This window comes from Ochotona curzoniae, unplaced genomic scaffold, assembly GCF_017591425.1.
Source record: "Ochotona curzoniae isolate NIBS_2020 unplaced genomic scaffold, NIBS_Ocur_1.0 contig_1328, whole genome shotgun sequence".
In the NCBI taxonomy this organism is placed as follows: Eukaryota; Metazoa; Chordata; class Mammalia; order Lagomorpha; family Ochotonidae; genus Ochotona; species Ochotona curzoniae.
This window is the reverse complement of record NW_024465041.1, coordinates 455,661-476,693: the sequence shown is the minus strand read 5'-3', so window position 1 is coordinate 476,693 and position 21,033 is coordinate 455,661. Positions and strand designations below refer to the sequence as shown.

General features: G+C 45.4%; 1 pseudogene; it reads left to right on the top strand.

Moving 5' to 3' along the window:
* The first annotated feature begins 2,274 nt into the window (after positions 1 to 2,274).
* Positions 2,275 to 20,935, top strand: LOC121146605 (annotated as a pseudogene).
* The last annotated feature ends 98 nt before the right edge of the window (positions 20,936 to 21,033 follow it).

The following is a 21,033-nucleotide window of genomic DNA, read 5'->3' as shown; positions in this document are numbered from 1 at the left end:
AGGGCAGCCATGGGTGTGGCAGAGAGCCCTCTGACCTGCCTCTTTGCCATGCTGACTCAAAAAAAAAAAAAAATGCCCCCAAGCAATGTTGGCTTTTTGATCATGGTTTGTAAATCCCAACCCTCCAACCAGCAGTCCTCTTTCTTGGGGTCAAAGCCATTAGTAGCACCTGCTGGGCACTTCAGTAAGACTCATCGGAAGCCATGAGACATCTGCCAACTAGAAAGATGGGGCTGCTCTGCTTATGGCCGCCTGGCTGGGGGCCTTGGGGTTGTGGCTACCGCTGTAGTCCAGAGATGGGCAACATGAGGGCTGTGCGTACTGTTCTGTTTTGTGTACCCGTTGGCAATGCGCCTTCACTGGATGAGGGTGTATGGGAGCGTCAGACTGTTAGGGAGCTTATGGGTGTGCACACACCATGGCTAGTACAAAGCACAGTGCAAGTCCTTGCTCCTTCCCCTAGGGGGAGCCTTGCTTCTCCTCTGTGGACTCCCTGGGTGACACTGAGGTTAGCTCTCTGACGAAGGAGGTTAGGAAGAGGAGCCTGCATGATTCTCAGGCCTCACCAGTGCGCACATCGCCTCCTGCATCAGACAGTCTTGGTGAGGACCCTGCAATTCCTGCCACAACCCCCCATGTGGCGAATGCACGCCCAAGCAAAAATCGCTGCTCTGTGGTGGCAATGGGAAAAATCTCCTTAGGAACTTGACCTAACTCACCCGTGGAACCTGACAGGAGAGCTGCCAGAGCAAGGACGCCGGGCATCTGATCTGATACCTGATGGTGCAAGTCCTCTGCATGGAGTGTGCTGTGCAGTAATGGGCTACAATCTTGGAGCTTAGCTCCAGGAGCTAATTTAAAACACTCCCATGGGCCTGGCGTGATGGTGTAGTGGTTAAGGTCCTCGCCTTGCACGCCCGGGATCCCATATGGGCGCCGGTTCTAATACCGGCAGCTCCACTTCCCATCCAGCCTGTGGCCCAGGAAAGCAGTTGAGGACAGCCCAAAGCTTTGGGACCCTGCACCTGCTTGGGAGACCTGGAAGAGGCTCCTGGCTTCGGATTGGTTCAACTCCAGCCATTGCGGCCACTTGGGGAGTGAATCATCGGACGGAAGATCTTCATCTCTGTCTCTCCTCTGTGTATATCCGCCTTTCCAATAAAAATAAAATAAATCTTTAAAAAAAAAAAAAAACACGCCCAGTGGCTTATATCCACGTATACTGCTTGGAGATATTTACAGAATTCTGTGATGGCTTCTCATATCTTCATCCATAACATTTTCTTTATTTTTTTAAAGCCTTATTTATTATTTATTTGAAAGGTATAGTTACACAGGGAGGATAGGCGATGGCTAGAGAGAAACAGAGAGACAGATCAAGTTTCCTATGTGCTGGTTCATACCCAAATGGCTGCAACACCCAGAGCTGGTCAGTCTGAAAAGCCAGGAGCTTCTTCTGGATCTCCCACGTGGGAGGAAATGCCGACCAGCCTGGGCCATTCTCTGTTACCCTGGTGCAGAAGTAAGGATCTGGATCAAAAGTAGGGCAGCAAGGACTCCAATCAGTGCCCATACAAAATGCCAGCTTCGCAGACAGTGCCAAAACCCTGGCCCCACTCCAAGTGTTCCATCAGGATAGAGAAATGTAAGACTGGGAATTATCAGTAAGTTCAGTCCAATTCATGCCAATTACCACAAGTCAACAGTGACCCCATCTCTGTATCCTAACAACGCGAGATCAGGCTCAGGATTTTAATGCTTGCTGGAGGGAGGAACGTGTGGGTAAAGCAACATCAGAGTGCGGAAAGCTGACTCTGTGTTGTGAACTTGTCTGTATCAGTGAAATGTCTGCGACCTGCCCCAATGCACACCCACACTGCTGACCACTGATCGTGGCCCATTCTAGAAAGAAATGCCCATGGTACTGAAGGAAAGCATATGGCCCTGTTAATCACATGGTGTTGTGTAACTGCGACCTCCCTCTGAAATTAGAAATCTAGATTTCACCTGTCTCTTAAAAAGTGAAAACTCATGATTGTCTATAACCCTGTGTCTCCATATCGTCAAAGGACACACCAGTGCCAAGTCACCATGGAACATGGGTGATGCCAGCTCTTCTGGAGCATTCAAGAGGCAGATTTTGCAAAGCTGTTGAAACCCATTTTCAGTGTGGCAAAAACCAATTTCAAGGAGAAGGGAATGCGTGGCCAGCAGTGTAGGCATATATGTTTATCTTAATGTGACACTGATATGGAAGAGGAGGAACGGAGAACCATGGCAGCTATGCTTGCTGTCTGCAGGGGGCTGGGAAGGAAGAAGTGGACAGGATTGGCAATGGCTGCCTTCAGCCTCCCAGATCCTGGAGCTCACACATGCTGTGGAGAAGAGCTTGTCCACAACTCACCAGGAACGAGGAAAAGTTCCAATGGAAAATCCTTTATAGGAGACACTTCAGAAATGCATCTTGTCTAGGACATGTGTAGATTATAGGAATGTACACCTTTTGTCACAGTTTGATTTTCCTTTTACTGGGTGTGTTTGTGGAAGGCAGTTATGGCTTTTGTGGGAAGAAACAGAAACACATCACAGAAGCATTTAAGAGAGTCAAATAATTGGATTTTTGCTGGTTACATACAAGGATCTTATCTTCAAGACCCTAAAGAATGGGACCTGCTGCAGTAGCCTAGCAGATAGCGATTCTTTTCCTTGGGGTAGGTTTTTTTTTTTTTTTTTTAAGCTCTGTCACCCACAGGTCTACAATTTGATTTTACTTATTGTAGTTGGTACATGGCTCTTTGTTTGCAGTCACTTGTGCCACTCCCTCTAGCATGTTCCTGGTCTGGGTTCTTATGTTAGATTTCCACCATGGTCTCTGTAGCCCAAGTTCTTGGCTCCCCAGTCTCTACCTCCTGTCCTGCCGTGCTAAGGTCACTCCATTGTCTGTACAACCTTTCTCCCAGTTCCGGCTGGGGCAGATCCCAGGATTAGGGTGACACCAGATGTCCTATATAGCTAGGTTGTTGTTGGAGCTGATCTTGCCAGAACCTGTTGGCCGTTAGATCTGAGGGTTATATGGACCTATTTTGACCCATACGTTGCCATAGTCAGTATTATTTTCCTGTGGGACCAGTACAATGCAACTGAGTTTTTGCCAAGGTCAAGACATGCATAGCTCCCTGTTGTTCCCTGCAGTCTTAAATTCCTTGCCACATTGTAAGAAATGGTGCCTGATGTGCCACTACTAGAGTTCTTGATTTGCTGTCTGTCAGGTCTGAGGGCTGCCTGGACCTGTTGTAGGTGGAACCTGTGGGATGCTACATTGTTGCCATAGATGAGTTCATTCTCAGCTCTTTGCATGCCCAGTCCTTCCCTATAGCCCTTCCCTCCTTAAAACTAAATGGCGCCTCATTCGGCTCTAGGAGGCTGACGGGACTGTGAAATCCACCATGTTCATGCACTGCCTGTCTGGGACCTGCTACTCTGTCTCTGCTCCTGATCAAATCAAACAGACCAGCAGGGTGGACAGTTCTTTGTGTGGGTTCACCTTCAGATCTCTGGGTAATCTTCCTTCCCGCATTTTTGATGCCGTGGAGTCAAAATTACCCTTTGCTAAATGCTGCAGTCACTGCAACACCACACCATTGTTTTCACTGCTTTCCTGTGTCTGTCACTCTCCAGGTACCCCTCACCTGTTGTTCTGTCTTTTCCTATTTCCTGGAATGTGCCCTCTCTTCTTCACACTGGCTAATATTTTTCCATCTGTTTAAACGTGTCCTTACCCTATTCTGCCATCTTACTTCTCTCCAGAATTTCTTTATATGGTAATTGATCTTTTTCATATGTATATTTAAGGATCTTTTTCCTGTGTTCAACTAGTTGATTACCATGTATTGTGGCAAAGATCACTTTTGGTCAACTCTATTGGGAGTTCTGTGTCCCTCCTGTATTTTGTTTCCCAATTCTTTCTCCAGCTTAAGGAAGTTTTTCTTTATTATTTCATTGAATATATTTTAAACCCATCTTTTATTCTGTGCCTTGTAGAACTCCTATAACTCTTATATTTTGTTTGTTAATAGTGTCCCTTAATTCTTGGATACTTTTCTTAGTTTGACTCAGTTCCTCTTCCAGCTCTTTGATATTTTCCCCATTGTTGAAGGAAATGTTTTCCAATTCTGAGATTCTTTCTTTTGCTTCATTCATTATATTACTGAGGCTTTCAACTGAATTTGAAACTTGCTCCATTGTGTCCTTCATTTCTTATAATTCTGATTGATTTTGTTTCAGTGTTGCTACTTCCTGTGTGACTTGTTGTTTAAATTCTTTGAATTCCTATATGTGCTTCTCATTGTTAAGAGTCTTCATGACAAGCTTTTACAATTGTTTATCCCAGTGTCTTCCTCAGTTAACTCTGAGGCTGACAAAGAGGAGTAGCCTCTGTAATATTCATTATGCCTCTGCTATTCTTTTGTTCTTAGTCATTGCTATTCTAGTTAGCAGATTCTTCTGCTTAGGGCTAGTTTCTAAGCTGTGTTGCCCACTGGTTTACAGGTCAAGTGTGTTGGCTTTACATTTGCAATATAACTCTTCATTTGCAGTTACTTGTGTCACTCCATCCAGCAAGTTTCAGTCCCAGGTTGTTGTGTGTCCGTAGTCCCAGCTCCTGGTCTACACTTTCCACCCCCTGTGATCCTATGCTGTGACTGCAATGTTGCCTGAACAGCCTTCCTCTCACTGTTGGTTTGAGCAGTGCCCAGAATTAGGGAGACTCCAGCTGTCCTAAATCACTGTGTTGTCAGGAGCGCTGGATTTGCTGGAAACCTGTTAGCTGTTAGGTCTGACAACCACCCGGACCTAAAAGGCTGACATCCATAGGATGTGAAGTTGGTACTAGTTCTCCTGTGAGATCAGTGCAATGCATTGAGCTCAGCGCATGTGTAGCTTACTGTTGTTCCTCCAGCCTCCCTCCCTAGCCTTTTCCTTAGTACACAAAATGGTGCCCAATGTGGCACTGCTGGGAGTTTGAGCCTGATGGTCCTTACGTCTGGGGGCCACCCTGACCTATCTTGGGTGGAACTTGTAGGCTGGTGTTGTTTTCCTTGTGGGACCAGTGCAATGAATTGAGCCAGAAATGGGCTTGCTTCTAGCTTAGTGCACACACACTTCACTTCTGTCCCTCCAGCTCCACAGGCTTTACGTCAGCACACAAAATGGTGTCAGATGTAGCACTGGTGGCAGTGTAAGCTATGAACTCCACTCTGCTCCTGTACCCACCTGCCTGGAATCTGCCACTCTGCCTCTGTTCATGGTCAAGTCAAGCATATCAACACGATGGGGAGTTGTACACCTGGGTTCACCTCCTGAGCTCCCTATGAACCTCCCTTACCATCTGGACACTGCTTGAGCGCCAATTGTCAATTGCTGATCACAGCTGGAGTATCTGGTCACTGCCACACCACTCTTTTGTCTTTGCTTCTTCCCCATGTCCATTTATCTCCAGGTGTCCCTCTTCCATTGGCCTGACCTCTCCCATTTCCTGGGATTTCTCCCTCTCTGCTTTACCCTCAAAAACATTACTATTATTATTATGCTCACTGTAATAATCCAATCCCCAAAGGACAAATATCATATATCCTCTCTGATATAAGGCAACCATCATGCAAAATACAAGATCAATAGATATATAGGTGGACATGCATATACATGTATGCACCAAGAGGAGCTTTGTAATTGGGACAAGCACACCAAGAAGTGAAGATACAATGCAGTATGCATCTCTACTCCGGAATAAAAGATGGATTCCCAATGAAACTGTTCAATATACCTTGACAATAGGATGTTACACTTTCTACTGTTATCTTTATCTACAATATCATGATACACTTAAATAGCAGAATGATGAACTTGTGACTGTTGCTGAAGGACTATACTATTTGTAATAATATATGGGAGATCTCTGAGCTTATGGAACTATATTATGAAAAATAAAAATAGAAAAAGGGAGTTATTGGATAGAGAGTGTAGAAATGGAAGTCTTAATAAGCCAGACATTAGGCAACATTTCAAGCAGATATGAGCAGGCAGGGCCATATCTCGACCTTTCAGCTAAACAGGATGATGTTTTCTGGAACTGAGCTTGACAGCCGGGAGCTCATTGTTCTTTTATGTTGCTATGTTCTCCCTCCCTGTGCTCAAGGTGGATCCTGTTCTAATAACCCTATTCTCAAATATTCATCCATTTGCTATTGTTAATTCCATCTTCTTGAATCTGTTCCTGCTTAGACACTTAAGACATGAAAAATTTTCATACACATCTGTGTTCTCAAAAGTTGCTCTTTACACTTAAAAAATTCAGCACTGCTGACTGTACAAAAACTCTCTCTTGGATCTCTATTCGAGTTAACTTAATTCCATAGTTGGTCCAGTAAGTTTTTGTGGGGTTTAGCCATGGCAATATAAATCCTAACTTAGTATAAAACATGAAAATGGGAGTCTGAAACTAGGAGATACTTGTAATAATCTACCTATAAGATATTTATAACATACAAAAAATATCAGTACATTAAAAAGATATCAAATTAGAAGACAGAGACTAACACAGTGCATGAAAAACTAGGGCTAATGTAACTAGTGCCTGAAAAAAATACATTTTAAGTGTAAAGACACATGGACTAGATGTTTTTCAGAGGCTAATTTTTTCATATGAGAAGAATAAATTAAGGTGACCTATTTTATGACATGGTGATTCTTTATAATGACACAGTATTCAGCTATGGAAAGCTGACTGGGAGATTAGATACCATGTTATATATATATATCACATAATATATGGAAATTAACTTGTCTTTGCCAAGCCACATTCTATATGTATTTCTAAATATCATTGCTAGTAGACAAATATATTCAGTTTGCTAATTTTAGAGTTGCAAGATTTTAAATAAGAAATTAAATACATTAATCATAATGGTATGTGAAAAGCCACTGTAACACTAATTAAAAGAAAAAGATTAGCTGCATTAATTTTAACTTAATTGGGACTTCAGTCAGGAAATTACCATGGTTACTGAGATTACATAATAATAAAAGAGGCGGTCCTCTGAAAAGGCACAACAATCATTAATATGCAGAACAGAAACTAGCATAAAATAGGTGCAGGTGCACCCAGAGGTGGCTGCCGCCATTTGTACTGGTTGTGAGTTGCAGGGGGGAATGGGGTATGGGACTGCAGGGAACCTGGATGCTGACACCAATGGGAACATTTGAACATCTGGAGGTTCATGTCCAGGCAGGCACAACGAGCCTGTGGATTTCTCCCACAAGCTTGGTCCTGGGCAGAGTTGGGGGAGGGGAGGGAGAGACCTAGGTTAGGATGCTGGTCTCGTGTGCTGGTGGATTTAGCTTGAGGAAGTTTGAATGGGACCAGATTTTAAGTGGGCAGAGGAGTGAGGTCCTAGGACAGTATGTATGCCAGGAGCTTGGGATCCTTGTGGGCAGGCAGAATTCCAGGCCTGCACACCACTCCCCTGAAAGATTGGGATTCAGAAGGTGAGACTGGAAAACCCATGTGCTCCCAGATGTGAGGCCTATGGATTGCTCAGGAGAAGGGCCCAGGGGGTGTGTTGGAAGTAGGGCCACTGAGGGAGTATTTTGCAGGGGAGGAATGACTTCTGAGGGAATTATATCCACAAAGCCACTGTACTTGCAAGTAAGGAAGGGGCTGAGATAGAGCGATTTGGAAGTGGGGTGGAACTGGAGGACCTTTATGGGTTAGACCAATGCCTCAGTCTACATGGGAGACTGAGCTGGGCTAATTAGCATGCATCACTGTTGACCACCACTCACTGGCACACACTAAGCTAGGGCTGGGGGCCTATCTGGCAGGGCTAGATTACAGCACCAACAATGAGAGTTGGAACAGGGAAGAGGTAATCTTAGACTGGACCATGGCACTAATCAGCACGTGAGAAAACCAGGTCTGGGGGCAGATTCTGTGAAAGATACGTGGGCTCACCCCTGTGGGACTATGATTTCTGTTGGTTTTCTTAAGAGCTTGGGGTAGTGATGGGCCAAGCTAGGCATGACAGTGGGACCCTCCAACTCTCCAACACTCATGGTTACTGGGGTTGGGAGAAGGCTGGTTTAGTAGGCTAGTAGGCTGTAGTACCCACAGGCACACCCAAGTATAGGGTGTAGGACAGGTAGGGCCTCAATATCTAGTAACTCAGACAAAGGTAAGGACAGAAGGGGAGGAATAAACCATGTAATGGCCTAGCACTTGCACATACTCATGAGGTCTGGGTCTGTTTGGGGAATCTGGGGAACTCCCTTGGTGTACCATAGCTCCCTCTCATGAGCATGTTGGTCAGGCTAGACAAGGCAGCTCCACCCGTTGGCAAGTGTGTGGGTTGGTTCCAGAGGGGGTGCACTGGGCATGACTGGGTCAAACCTTAATCCACTGGCATGTGCAGGATCCAAGCTAGAGTGTGGGTCATGCTGGGCTAGGCTATCACACCTACTGGTTTGCATGATCCAGGGATGGGAGCAGACTTGGCAGGGCTAGGTTGCAGCACCCACCAGCAAGATTTGGGACTGTAGGTGGGCCAGGGCAGGTCAGGCTGCAGCATCCAAAGGCAAAGGCCAAGACTGGGGATAGGCTATGCCAAGCTGAGTCAGAGCAAACACCAATATGTACAAAGTCTGTGGCCAGAAGCAGGCATGGTTGGGGAGCTACGGGGATGCCTTGGCTGGGTTGTGGTTTCTACTGCCAAACAAGAGAGGTGGAATGCGGGCAGTGAACTGGGTATGACATGACTGCAGTATTCCTTAGCATGGGTATGGACTGGGTCCTGAGTTTGCTAGATTGATTAGGCTGCAGCATATACTGGTGCTCATGTAAGCCAGAGTATGTGTAGGACAGGCTGGGCTAGATCTCAGCATCCCTTGGACCACACGAGAGCTGTGTCTGAGTGTGGACCAGGCAGGCCTGGGCTGTAGCACTCAACTGTAAGAACTGGAATGGGAGTAGTACAGTTGGGCAAGGCAAGGATAGGAGGTATACTAAGTCACTCTGGGGCAATGCCCCACTGCTGTGCATGAGATCTTCAGGAAGGAGAAGACCTGATAGAGGAGCTTGGGGAACTCCTTTATCAGGATGCAGTTCCTGAATATGAATGCAATAAGACTGGAAACTGGTTACCATATCTGCTGGCATATTTGTGAGTCAGCTCCAAGAGCAGACCAGACTGGATCAGTTCATAATACCAACTGGCAGATCTGAGGACCAGGATGGGGTGCAGGACAGGCATGACCATGCCACAATACCAATCAGTTCACATTAGGTGTCTGATTGGACAGGGATCAGATGTCGTACCCACCAACATGAGCTGTAACTGGTGGAAGACTGGGCCATGCCAGACTAAAGCAACCATCAGGTAATGCTGAGGTGAGGCAGGCCATGCAAGACTCAGCTGTGACACCCAGCAGCACACATGAAATCCAGCAGGAATGTGTGGTGGTGGTGGTGGTGGGGTAGTGTGTGAAGCCAGTAGGGGGCAGCAAATGCTCCTCTGCTGGGCCACTGCTCCTGCTGGTGAGTGTGAGAACTGGGACCAGGGGCAGACCAGGCCTGGCAGAACTACAATACTCATTGGCCTACATGTGAACTGGGTTAGGAGATGAGTCAGGCTGAGCTAAGCAACCGATCCACTGGTTCATGCATAAGCTAGAGTTAAGTGCAGCATGGTTGGGCTATGCCGCAGCATTGGCTGGCAAGTGTTGGGATGGGGACAAATCTTGTCAAACTAGACTCTAGAACTACCTGGGGAGTACAAGATCTGGGACCCGGAGTGGGCCCGGTATGGAAATGGTGGACACCTCTCTAATGGGCTGCAATTCCCACTGGTGAGCATGAGAACCAGAGCTGGTGGTAGGACTTGTGAAACAGGCAGTGGCACCTGCTAGCATGAGTGTGAACTGGATAGTGGGGTTGGTTGAGTTGAGCTAGGCTTCAATGCCTATTGATGTATACTGGGGACAGACTGGACTAGTCTGCTGCGCATACTGGCAAGCACAGGAACAAAGGCTGGAGGGGGGGCGGTCAACGTGGTGGTGGTTATTGGGGGTTGTTCCAACTAGGCTGCAGTTCCTGTTGCTGTACATGAGGCCAAGTTTGTGAAGGGTAGGGTGGGGTGGGCTGCAGCATCTATTGGCTTACATAACAGACAGTGCGGGACCTAGATCTGCCCCAGCAATTACAACTACCAGAGTGTGCATAGGCTGAAGTGGGTGATAGACTGAACTGCACTACATACTGGCAAGCACACATAAGATTCAAGTCTGGGATTACTTTAGAACAGGTTTCTTTGGGGATTCCTGAACCACAGGACTTAGAATTTCATAGGGAGCAATGTGGGAACAGTGGTATGACCGTGGCTTATGTGTGTCATAACTGGGCCTCCTCAGTAGCTCAGACAGTGGACGGCATACCCAGAGGCACATGAAGGATATAACAGCCCATTGGGGTCCGCAGAGGACATCTAGGACCAAAGCAGAAGGATGGCAGAACAAATTGGACTAGTACCCAAGCCAAGTGTTAGCAGCAAATATCTGGGTGAATGGAGACTAAGGTGGACTATGTCAGAGAATGGAACTGGGAAGAATTTCCTCATCCTTTGATTGGTGAGACTGACAGCATTTCAGAACTATGGAAATCACTTGAGTATAACCCTTGGAACATGCTCCACACAGGAGACCCTGAATGACATCGGGTGGCCAGGTACTGACACGGTTTCAAGGCTGGGTGCAGCTTCTCCCCTTATCTCCTTCCTTCCCTCAGATACAGGAAGAAGAAAAAGAAAAATTGGAAACAGTGGTCATATCTACTTTCTCCTAATCCTTGATCATTCCCATCCTAATCAGCTTTGTAAATGTTCTCAAAAGCAAAAATTTTTACAAATTACATAAAATAAAAAGCTTCCATAATTTGCAAGGAAAAATGCAGCTATACATATATGAAACAGAACTTGGCTTCATCTAGATTCAGAGTTGGATTAGCTCAGAAAAGCTGTGGAACTGACCAAGGGCCATTGATTCACCTAATGGTCAGTCCATTGGTGTTCCTGTTCCCTTTTCAACTTAGCAAATTTCAAGATTTTGAGATCTTTCCTTTTTCTTAATCATCGTCACCCCAGTAGCTTTGGTTCAGTGCAAGAAAATGAGTTATTCAGTAATTACAGAGAGATTTTCTAAATTTTGGAGCTAAGAGCAATCAAATAGCAGCTGGATATAAAAGGAGACCAACACAGGGAAGGTATTTACTTCATACCATTGGATTGTTTTATGAAATTTTGGTACTGGTTATCAGAAATTAAAATGGAGAAATCCATTAACAGACCATTGGGCCTCTCCCTCAAGAATGGATGACAACACACACTATTGGGTTCTCTAAAATGGGGCTTCTGTGAAAGTGAAACTGGATTGTGTCACCTGCATACTCCGAGTCACTGTTATGTCCTTGCAGCTTCAGGGCTCTGCCAGCTAGAACTTCCTCTCAACCTTGGAGTATAAGTTGGAGCTAAAATAAAGCTTTTTATCTTACACAGTTGGTGGCTTTATGCTATCAGCAGTCAAAATTGACTCATTCCCTAGGAAGCGCTGTACTGTCAGATCCTGAGATGGAAACCTCGGGGGGTTCAGTTATGTGCTATGGAGACGGAGTGACAAAGGAGCACAGTGGGTGCAGCGAGGAGCTGTCACAGCATGGACCTCAGGTCTGAAATTTGGAACTGACCTCAGGGAGTCACTACTGTGGCTCACTACATTTCCAGCAGATTCCCACTTGCTACACTCCTAAACACACACAACATGCAGCCCCGTTCACTCACAATTTCTTGGATTCCATGGAGTCCAGACTCCTATGCCGGGTCCTGTGTGAGGAAAGGCCACGTGAGGCACAGCCTGAGCTGTTCACACAGAGCACTGCTAGTTAACAGGGCCCTTCTGTAGCCATGGCCTCTCCTACAATGGTAACACTCCAGGATTCCACGGTATTATGACAAGTCAACTGTTGATTGGACAGTTTGCAGGGCCATGGAAACCTATGATGTAACAAAATATATAGCCAATCAGAATCCTCCCTGTCACTGGTAGGAGCAAACAAGGTTGATAGGAAATAAGAGCAAGGAGAGAAGTTGGAGCTCAAGTCTGCACCTGCTGCTCCTACTTGGTCCCAGTTCTTCCTGAAGTTGATGCTCAGTCACCTTCTTGTTGGCCTTAAAGGTCCATGTTCCTGCTAGCAGACTGTGAGCTGGAGCTTGCCATTGCCTGTGGCAGCTGGGTTGCATTCAACTGACTTCTCTTTGTAATCTCCATTCACTTTGTTTTGAAGATTCATTCATTTTTATTGTAAGGGCAGATTTACAGAGAGAAGGAGAAAGAGAAACCAAAAGAGGACTTAAAGCATGTAATATCTGTAAACATTCTTCAAAACAGTATTTAAAGCCACACCAGGGACTGGCGCAGTTCACTCCCTAAATTGCCACAACAGCCAGAGGTAAGCCAATCCAAAGCCAGGAGCCAGAAGCTGCTTCTGAGTCTCCCATGTGGGTGCAAGTATCGAAAACTTGGACCATCCTCCACTGCTTTTCCAGGCCATAAACAGGGAACTGGATTGTAAGAGTAGCAACCAGGACACAAACGTGTGCCCATATGGGATGCTGGAACTTGCAGGGGGAGGATTAGCCAACTTTGCCACTGCACCAGGACATCTTCATTCATGTTTTATATTAGGTCATTGTTTTTTTTTTTTTTAAAGAAAGTTTGTTGTTGTTGTTGAAAGTCAGATTTACAGAGAGGAGGAGAGACAGAGAGGAAGATCTTCCATTTGATAATTCATTCCCCAAGTGACTGCAATGACCTCAGCTGAGCCAATCTGAAGCCAGGAGTCAGGAGCTTCCTCCAGGTCTACCATGTGGGTGTGGGATCCGAAGCCTTTGGGCAATCCTCAACTGCTTTCTTAGGACATAAGCAGGGAGCTAGATGAGAAGTAGGACCGCCAGAATTAGAACCAGCATCCACATGGGATCTTGGTGCATGCAAGAAAAGAACTTTAGCTGCCAGGCTACCGCACCAGTCTTTGGTGTGGTTTTAAATACTATTTTGAACAATGTTTACAGATATTACGTGCTTCAGTCCTCTTTTGGTTTATTTTGCTTTTAATTATTTGATTCCAAATCTGCCTTTTGTTGTTAAATATCATGTTCTGTTTGGTATTTGGTGGTCCATCGTAATTCTGTGAAATTGATTTGTTGACTATAGATTTAGGAATTGTGTTTATTTGTGGTATTTGTATTTGGATTACGTTGGTATTTCTTTGCATCTAATAGTGAGGTTTATATACATATATTCTTGCTTAAAAGTAGATTACTTATTAGCCTAGAAAGAGCAGAGAACAGAAAAGTAGTTTTGAGGTGAAATAGAGAATACAGAGGTGGCATGTTGGATTATCTTGAACTGTGTGGAGTTGGAAAATAACAAAAAATTGCAAGGCTTATTTTTTATTTTATTTTATTTATTTATTTATTTTGCTTTTCAGGATAGAGTCCCACAGGCTCAGGAATTTCCCTTTCCACCCTCCCCACACACCCAACACTGATTTCCTTTATATTATTACAATAGTAGCGTTTTTTCATCAACAGTCACAGGTCCATCATTTTGTTATTTAAGTGTATGATGATATTGTAGATAAGGTAGAAAGTGTAGCACCCTCTGGCCAAGGTATATGTAAGTTTCATTGGGAGTCCATCATTTTATTCTGGCGTAGAGATGCATACTGTACTTTATCTTCACTACTTGGTGTGCTTGTCCCAATTATAAAGTTCCTCTTGGTGCATACATGTATAGGCATGTTTACCTATGTATCTATTGCTCTTGTATTTTGCATGAAGATTGCTTTTTTATCAAACATATGACATTTGTCCTTATGGGACTGGTTTATTTCACCAAGCACGATAGTCTCCAGTAGAGGCCATTTTATGGCAAATGGTAGAATTTTACTCTGTAATGGCTGAATAGTATTCCATGAAGTAGATGTACCACCACTTATCTTCTCTTTCTCTTTTTTTAAGAAAGGCTTTTGTTTCAAAATTTATTTATTTTTCTTGGAAAGTCAGATTTATAGAGAGAAGTAGAAACAGAGAGAAAGATCTTCTATCCACTGTTCACTGCCCAAGTGGCCGCAATGGCCAGAGCCGAGTCGATCGGAAGCTAGGAGCCAGGAGCCTCCTCTCGGGCTCTCACGTGGTTGCAGGATCCCAAGGTTTTGGGCCGTCTTGGACTGCTTTCCCAGGCCACAAGCAGGGAGCTGGATGGGGAGTAGAGAAGCAGGGACACCAACTGAGTCACACATACAACCCAGGCACATACAAGGTGAGGAATTTAACCACCAGGCTACTGTGCCAGGCCCCATTGTTGACTTTTCTAAGAAGTCTTGAGAGCTTGTTTGGAGGTTCAAGCAAGGGAGCACAGCTACTCATATACCCTTGACCGAAGACTGGTCCTCTTCTAGCAGGGATGGCCATCCTCTTTGACTGAGTATGCAGCTTTGGGAGGGATGCACATGGAGCAGTGAGGAAGGGGGCACCTGCCTAGCTAGCCAGATCAGCCAAATCAACCCTGGAGATTAATGGGGTGACAGATGTCACAGCCAGATCTTCCTCACATCTAAGAAGTTTTTACTAATGCCTATATCTTGTGGAGTAGCTCCAATCCCCATAAATCAAAGTTCCAGCCTTATTAACCCATTGATAATTCAATATTGGGTTCTGGTTTTCATAGGTGGTGCCAAGGTTGGAGCCCAGACCTGAGGAGAGCAGGCAGGGGCTGGCAAGCTGAGATAAGCAAGGAATGCGTAGTCCTTCCTCACTCACCTGTCAAGCTGTTGTAAGTTGTGCTCTCCTTGAAGCTGAGTCAAACTGCCCCCATAAAAATTTTGTAAATGTACTGCTTGGGGCCGCACTCCGGTCAGCCAGTCGGTTGGTCAGTCTGTTACCTTGCCTCTCATCTATAATAAAACTTTGTTGTAACTGTCACTGCTGAATGTAACATTCTGTTTTAGCAGAGGGGTGGATGTAACATCCCCAAACCCTCATTCTGCTCCCTGTAGCGGTTAAATATTTTTATGAGTTTGATGCAGAAGACATTGCCCTTGAGTGAAAATCGCTAACTGAGCACTGATTTCTGAATATATACTAATTTGAGAAATTTTAAAACTTCCTAACTAGGAAACAAAACAAAAAGCCTGCATCAGCTGTCCACTCATTGCTTTTTATGCTTTGGGATGGTTTTCTAAGGTGTCTCATTGGGATTTGTTAGCTTGGAGGTGTTTGTTGAGTTTACTCCAAGTCTAGACCTCTGAAGACTTCAGAATTTCTTGCAGTGAGTCCCTTGAGCGACACCTGACAATAACCACCCAAACCTCGTTCCCTAGGAAGCTGCTGTCATCATTTCTAAGCATGTTTTGGGATTATTCTTCCCCTCAGATGGGCATACATTTTGTATATAACAGGATTGGGCTATTAATAAGAATTTCTTTGAAACTATATGCCTATAACTCTACATTTGCCTATGTCTATGTGTCCCTGTATGATTTATCCTACAACATCTGTGATTTGTTGAGTCAGTTTGGGATCCCAGGATATTGTCATCCTTCCTGTTTGACTCAGTTCACTGGCATTAATGGACTTTCTCTTGAGACTCCCTGCTTCCCTCCAGCCTCATGGTTTTCATATCGGTTCTGGGGCCTTTTTGTCCCCTAAGGGGTCCTCCGTGTCCACCCCAGCCAGTGACTGGCCACCCATCAGCGTGGTTGTGTCGGCTCCCACCACCAGGTGTCAGTGTTGAACACCAGTCTGCAGCAGGTGCCCTTGGCTAGAATCAGGCGTTTCACCAGAGGCAGACAGCCAGCCCACAGCAACAGCAGTGGACAGTTGATGACAGAGGACCCACCTGCATGTCTTCTTTCTTGTGAGCAGGTACTGATTTCAGCTGCAGCCAACCACAAAAAGGACTGCGAATTGTGGCCAAGTGTTTGGCCCAGCACATCTTTGTCCTGTATTCAACTCATAGATGAGAATACCACTGCCTCAGGCTCCATTTTTAGTTGTGACAAACTGCAGGGGTCCTGGTTGTTTCCAGATGGCCCAAGAAAGGCAGCCCCCACCCCCAAGACTAGCTCCAAAGGTCATGTGCTCCTTGCCTGTGGTCCGGTGCTGTTGGTCCTCCCATAACCCCTGGTGGTTTTACAGGCAACCAGCGGTTCTCACTTTTGTGAAAAGCTGTGGTAAATCAGAGTTATATATCACAAAACATCTTCCTGTATCCATATGTGACTTCCCTCACATTCCAAAAATATTTATTGTTGTATTTACTAGAAAGATGAGAATGGGGATGGGGCAGAGCTAGCTTCCCTTGGCTTCTCTCCTCCCTGAGTGACCACAGTGGCTGGGGCTGGGTCAGGTTGAGCCTCCCACGTGCCACAGCCTTCCCCTGCTGCCTTCCCCGGGTAGGTGTTACTAGGGAGCACGTGCCGGATGTAGAGTGGGCACGGTGGTGGGGGATATAGGAGTGTCTGCTCTCATGATGATGGTGATGATGACAATGATGGGCAGCAGCATCACCAACTTTAAAGAAGAGAAGTTGTAGAGTGCTCCTGGTACAGCTGACTGACTGGGCAGGCATCTCAGTAATGAACTGAAAGACCACTCTGCAGCTATCCAGAACTTTCATGGGTGTGACCTTCTTCCTCCTCCTCTACCTGCACCTTCCCTGGACCGTGGGTCCTTGCCAGAACTTTGTCATTGTCTCCTTGGTGCAGGCAAATGGGATTCTCTGAGATTTTCCCCCAAGGGTCTGGCGACCAGGAGCCCCTCCAGGTTACTGATCAAGGGAAAGATTTTGGGTGTGTCTGTGTTGGTTGGCTTCAAAGGCTTGCTTCTGTGCCCCATCACACAGAACTTCCCACTTTTCTCCAGCTCTCTTATGCACCCACAATGTCCATAATGTCCAATCGTCATGCACCCACAATGGCTCATGCTCACTCAAGAGAAGCACCTTGTGATCTTAGGGGGTGTCACACGGAACAAGGTCCAGCTTCTATGTTCCCTTCAGAGCTAACAAAGGAGAGGGGCCTCATGTGGGCCATGCTCTGTTGCTGTCTATCCGCTCAGCATTCAGAGGTGGCCTGGGAAGTGATGGTATTACACTGGTCATAGCATCTGGAGGGACAGGTGGTGTGGACCTGGACAGCACATGCTCAGTTAGAGACCAGCAAGTGAGAGCATCAAACACACTTGGTCTGAAGAGAAGCAGTAAGAATGACACAGCTACAGGGAGCACAGAGGGGCAGTAGCCAGGATTTCCATGACCGGGTGCTAGGCCACACATCCCAACCTTGTTTAGGCTGGCCTGCATTGGTTGTCCTGAACCCAGGAAGTGGTGAGTGTGTCAGCTGCCAGCAATGAAGCTTGGTATCAGGCACAGCAGTGGGAAGGAAGGAAGCACTGGTCCCCGAGCCAGACTCAGGATCCCAAATGCAACAAGCAGGCTTGAGAAGGCAAATCACCCTGAGACCTTTGCGTTCCAGCTGCTGCTGCTATCAGGGTTTCCAAGCAGACATTTCCCCTGAACTGGTCCTTTCCTGTCAATACTGGGACAGTCATATACAGCAACTATTCACTGCATGAATGGGCAGGGTGATGACTCAGTCTACAGAGGCTGTTCCTGGGACAGGGGCTGTGTTTTTGCCTTCTTTAATCAGTTTCATGTGTTGGACCACCTGGTCCATTCTCACTGCCAAAATATTGTGACCCCACTCCACCACATGTGCCCCCACACAAAAAATTGCTCCAGATCCCCCAGTACTGCAAAGATGACTATATGTACTCAATGAAACTTATATCACTCAATGTCCATTAGAACTGATCTTTTCTTGCCCTCATTTAGTGATGCTTATTGCCATAGGAGGTCCAACATTTCCCCCCTTTGATAATCATTAACAAATGCATTCAATAGTCAAGTATAGCAGTCAGAGGTGAAGACCTATCCCATGTGTTAGCAAGGTTAGTTCAGTTCTTGATGGACCCCAGGGAAAGCTGTCTGTGTCCACAGGCTGGGACCCCTCCTGCAGTGTCTGCCAGCCTCACCTGCATGGGAGCTGTGGGAAGATGGTGGCTGTATAGATGCCCAAATTTCTGCCTGGATGGTGGGCGGTAGGGATTGAAGCTCTGTCTTAGCCACAGCAGAGGGAAGGAGGGAAGCTCTGGTCCCTGAGCCAGATTCAGGACCCCAATGCAACAAGTAGGTTGCTTCTAACCCAAGGTTGCACAGTCTGAGAGAACACAGCAGAGGAGCTCCTGGCACCTGCTCATTAGGCAGCTCCCTGCCCTCTAAGCACTTGCTGGCCATGACGGGAAACTGGCCATGACAGAAATGTGTGCTCTTGCAGGTGCTTCCCCAAGAGACCATGATGGACTCAGGTGAATCCTCTCTCTCCTTATCCCACTCTGTGGCAATCACAAAGAGCTGCCATTTAGTTCCTCACTTAAAATGTTTTGTTTAGTTAGACAAGCCATTTTCTCTAAGACAATTATCATGTGTCCCCTATTATGTCACATTTAGCATTGAACACAAAAATAATGTAGAAATGGAAAGGGCATCTTGAGATTTGATTGTTGTTTCTACTCCTGGGAAACTGTGACTTCTCTGATTTTTACTTGTTGAATATTATGGTTAGTGGAACACTCAGCCTGTGAGTAATATGTTGTTAATTAATATTTTTAACGCAGCTTATTCTGTACAGCAAGGGAAACAATCAACAAAGTAAAAAAGCAACCCACAGAGTGGGAGAAGATCTTTGCACATGATATAGGCGATAGGGGGCTAATTTCCAGGATATACAAAGAACTTCAAAACAACCAAAAAACCAAAACGAACAAGCCACTCAAGAAATGGGCATGGGAAATGGGCAAACATTTCACAAAGGAACAAGTCCAAATGGCAAACAAACATATGAAAAAATGTTCCAGCTCCCTAGCAATAAGGGAAATCCAAATTAAAACATCGATGAGGTACCACCTAACACCAGCAAGATTGGCCCACATAAACAAGAACACCAACGACACTTGTTGGCGAGGATGCGGGGAAAAGGGAACCCTACTCCACTGCTGGTGGAGCTGCAAATTGGTACAGCCTTTATGGAAATCAGTCTGGAGAACACTCAAACAACTCAAAATCTGCATACCATATGACCCAGCAATAGCACTCCTAGGAATATATCCAAAACACCTGTTTTACGACAAACCAACATGCATCCCTATGTTCATTGCAGCACAATCAGTAATTGCAAAAACATGGAAGCAACCAAAATGCCCATCAGCAGAAGATTGGATAAGAAAGCTTTGGTTCATCTACTCCATGGAATACTACTCAGCTATTAAAAAAAACAAAATGCAGTTCTTTGTGGCTAAATGGGCCCAACTGGAAACTATAATGCTAAGGGAAATGAGCGAATCCCAAAAGATTAGATACCACATGTTTGCCTTGATTTAACCTGTAATTTTTTTGTTTGGTTGTTTGTTATTTTTTGAACCTGTCATTGATACTGTCTCAACCCAGATGTTTCGAAGAATGGAACTTGCATTATTTTTAACATATTGTTTACCCAATACTATGTCAATTAATTCCATAATGTTGTATATTGATACTGAGGCCTTGTTGGGGCTTTTAACTGACCGGATCTTTACTCTGTTAGACCTATCTTCAGACCATAGAAGGTCTCCCCAAGAGGCCACTGAACTTATCTGGACAATAAGACGCTGAACTTTATGCTAGGCATGTGTTTGCAAGCAATGAATCTCAACTGAACTTGAACTATGGTTATGCAACAAGGTGGAGGAATCCACCATGGGGGGAGGGGTATGGGAGGGGTGGGGGGAATCCCCAGCGCCTATAAAACTGTACTACATAATACAATGTAAGCAACAATTAAAAAAAAAAGAATTTATTATATATTTCAAATTAGAGTTATAAGTTTCTCAATACTTATATAGTTATTTATTTTTATTAAATGAAAAAGTTAATAAATAACTTTCATTGCAAAGTCAGATATACAGAGAGGAGGAGAGGCAGGGCGGAAGATCTTCCTCTGATGTTTCACTCCCCAAGTGACTGCAATGATCAAAACTGAGCCAATCCAAAACCAAAAGCCTGGAGCTTCTTCTGGGTCTCCCACAGGGGTGCAGGGTCCCAAGTCTTTGGACCATCCTCGACTACAGGCCACAAGCAGGGAGCTGGATGGGAAGTGGAGCTGCCAGGATTAGAACCGGTGCCCATATGGGATCCCGGGTGTTTAAGGGAAAGGCCTTAATTGCTACTCTATTGTGCTGGGCCTGGGCGGATTATTTTAAATACAAAAAGACTGAATGAGTGAGAGGGAGGGAATGAGACATGGAGAGATCTTCCATCAGCTGGCTTACTCCTAATTGTCCATGATATCTAGGGCTGGGCCTCCATGAAGCCAGGAGCTTAATCCTGTTATGTCCCAGCTGGGTAACAGGAATCCACACACATCTGCAGCCTTCCCAGAAGCATTATCCAGGAGTGGATCAGAAGGGGAATGCTGGGACCCAGAGTTGCTTAGATATGGGATAATGGCATTGCCAACATAAGCTGAACCTTCTGAGTCATATTTTCATGGAGGTTCTTACACATGTCTCAGAAACAGTGTGGGATCTCTAGAAACCTGGTGTGTGAGCAGCACTCATTGGGTTATGTGGAAATGTATGACACTGAGTTAATCAGATTTCCTTGTTCTTTATATTTCAGTTACAATGAATTTCCACAGGATTTTATGCACGTGAATTTAAGTCTTATTAAGCAACGATAGGTGGCTTGTGAAAGCTATTGAAAACAACCATAAACTGACAGTGTGTCACCTTCCAGAGCCTCATGAGAAGAATTACAAGGAGAGTTTTCTGATAACTT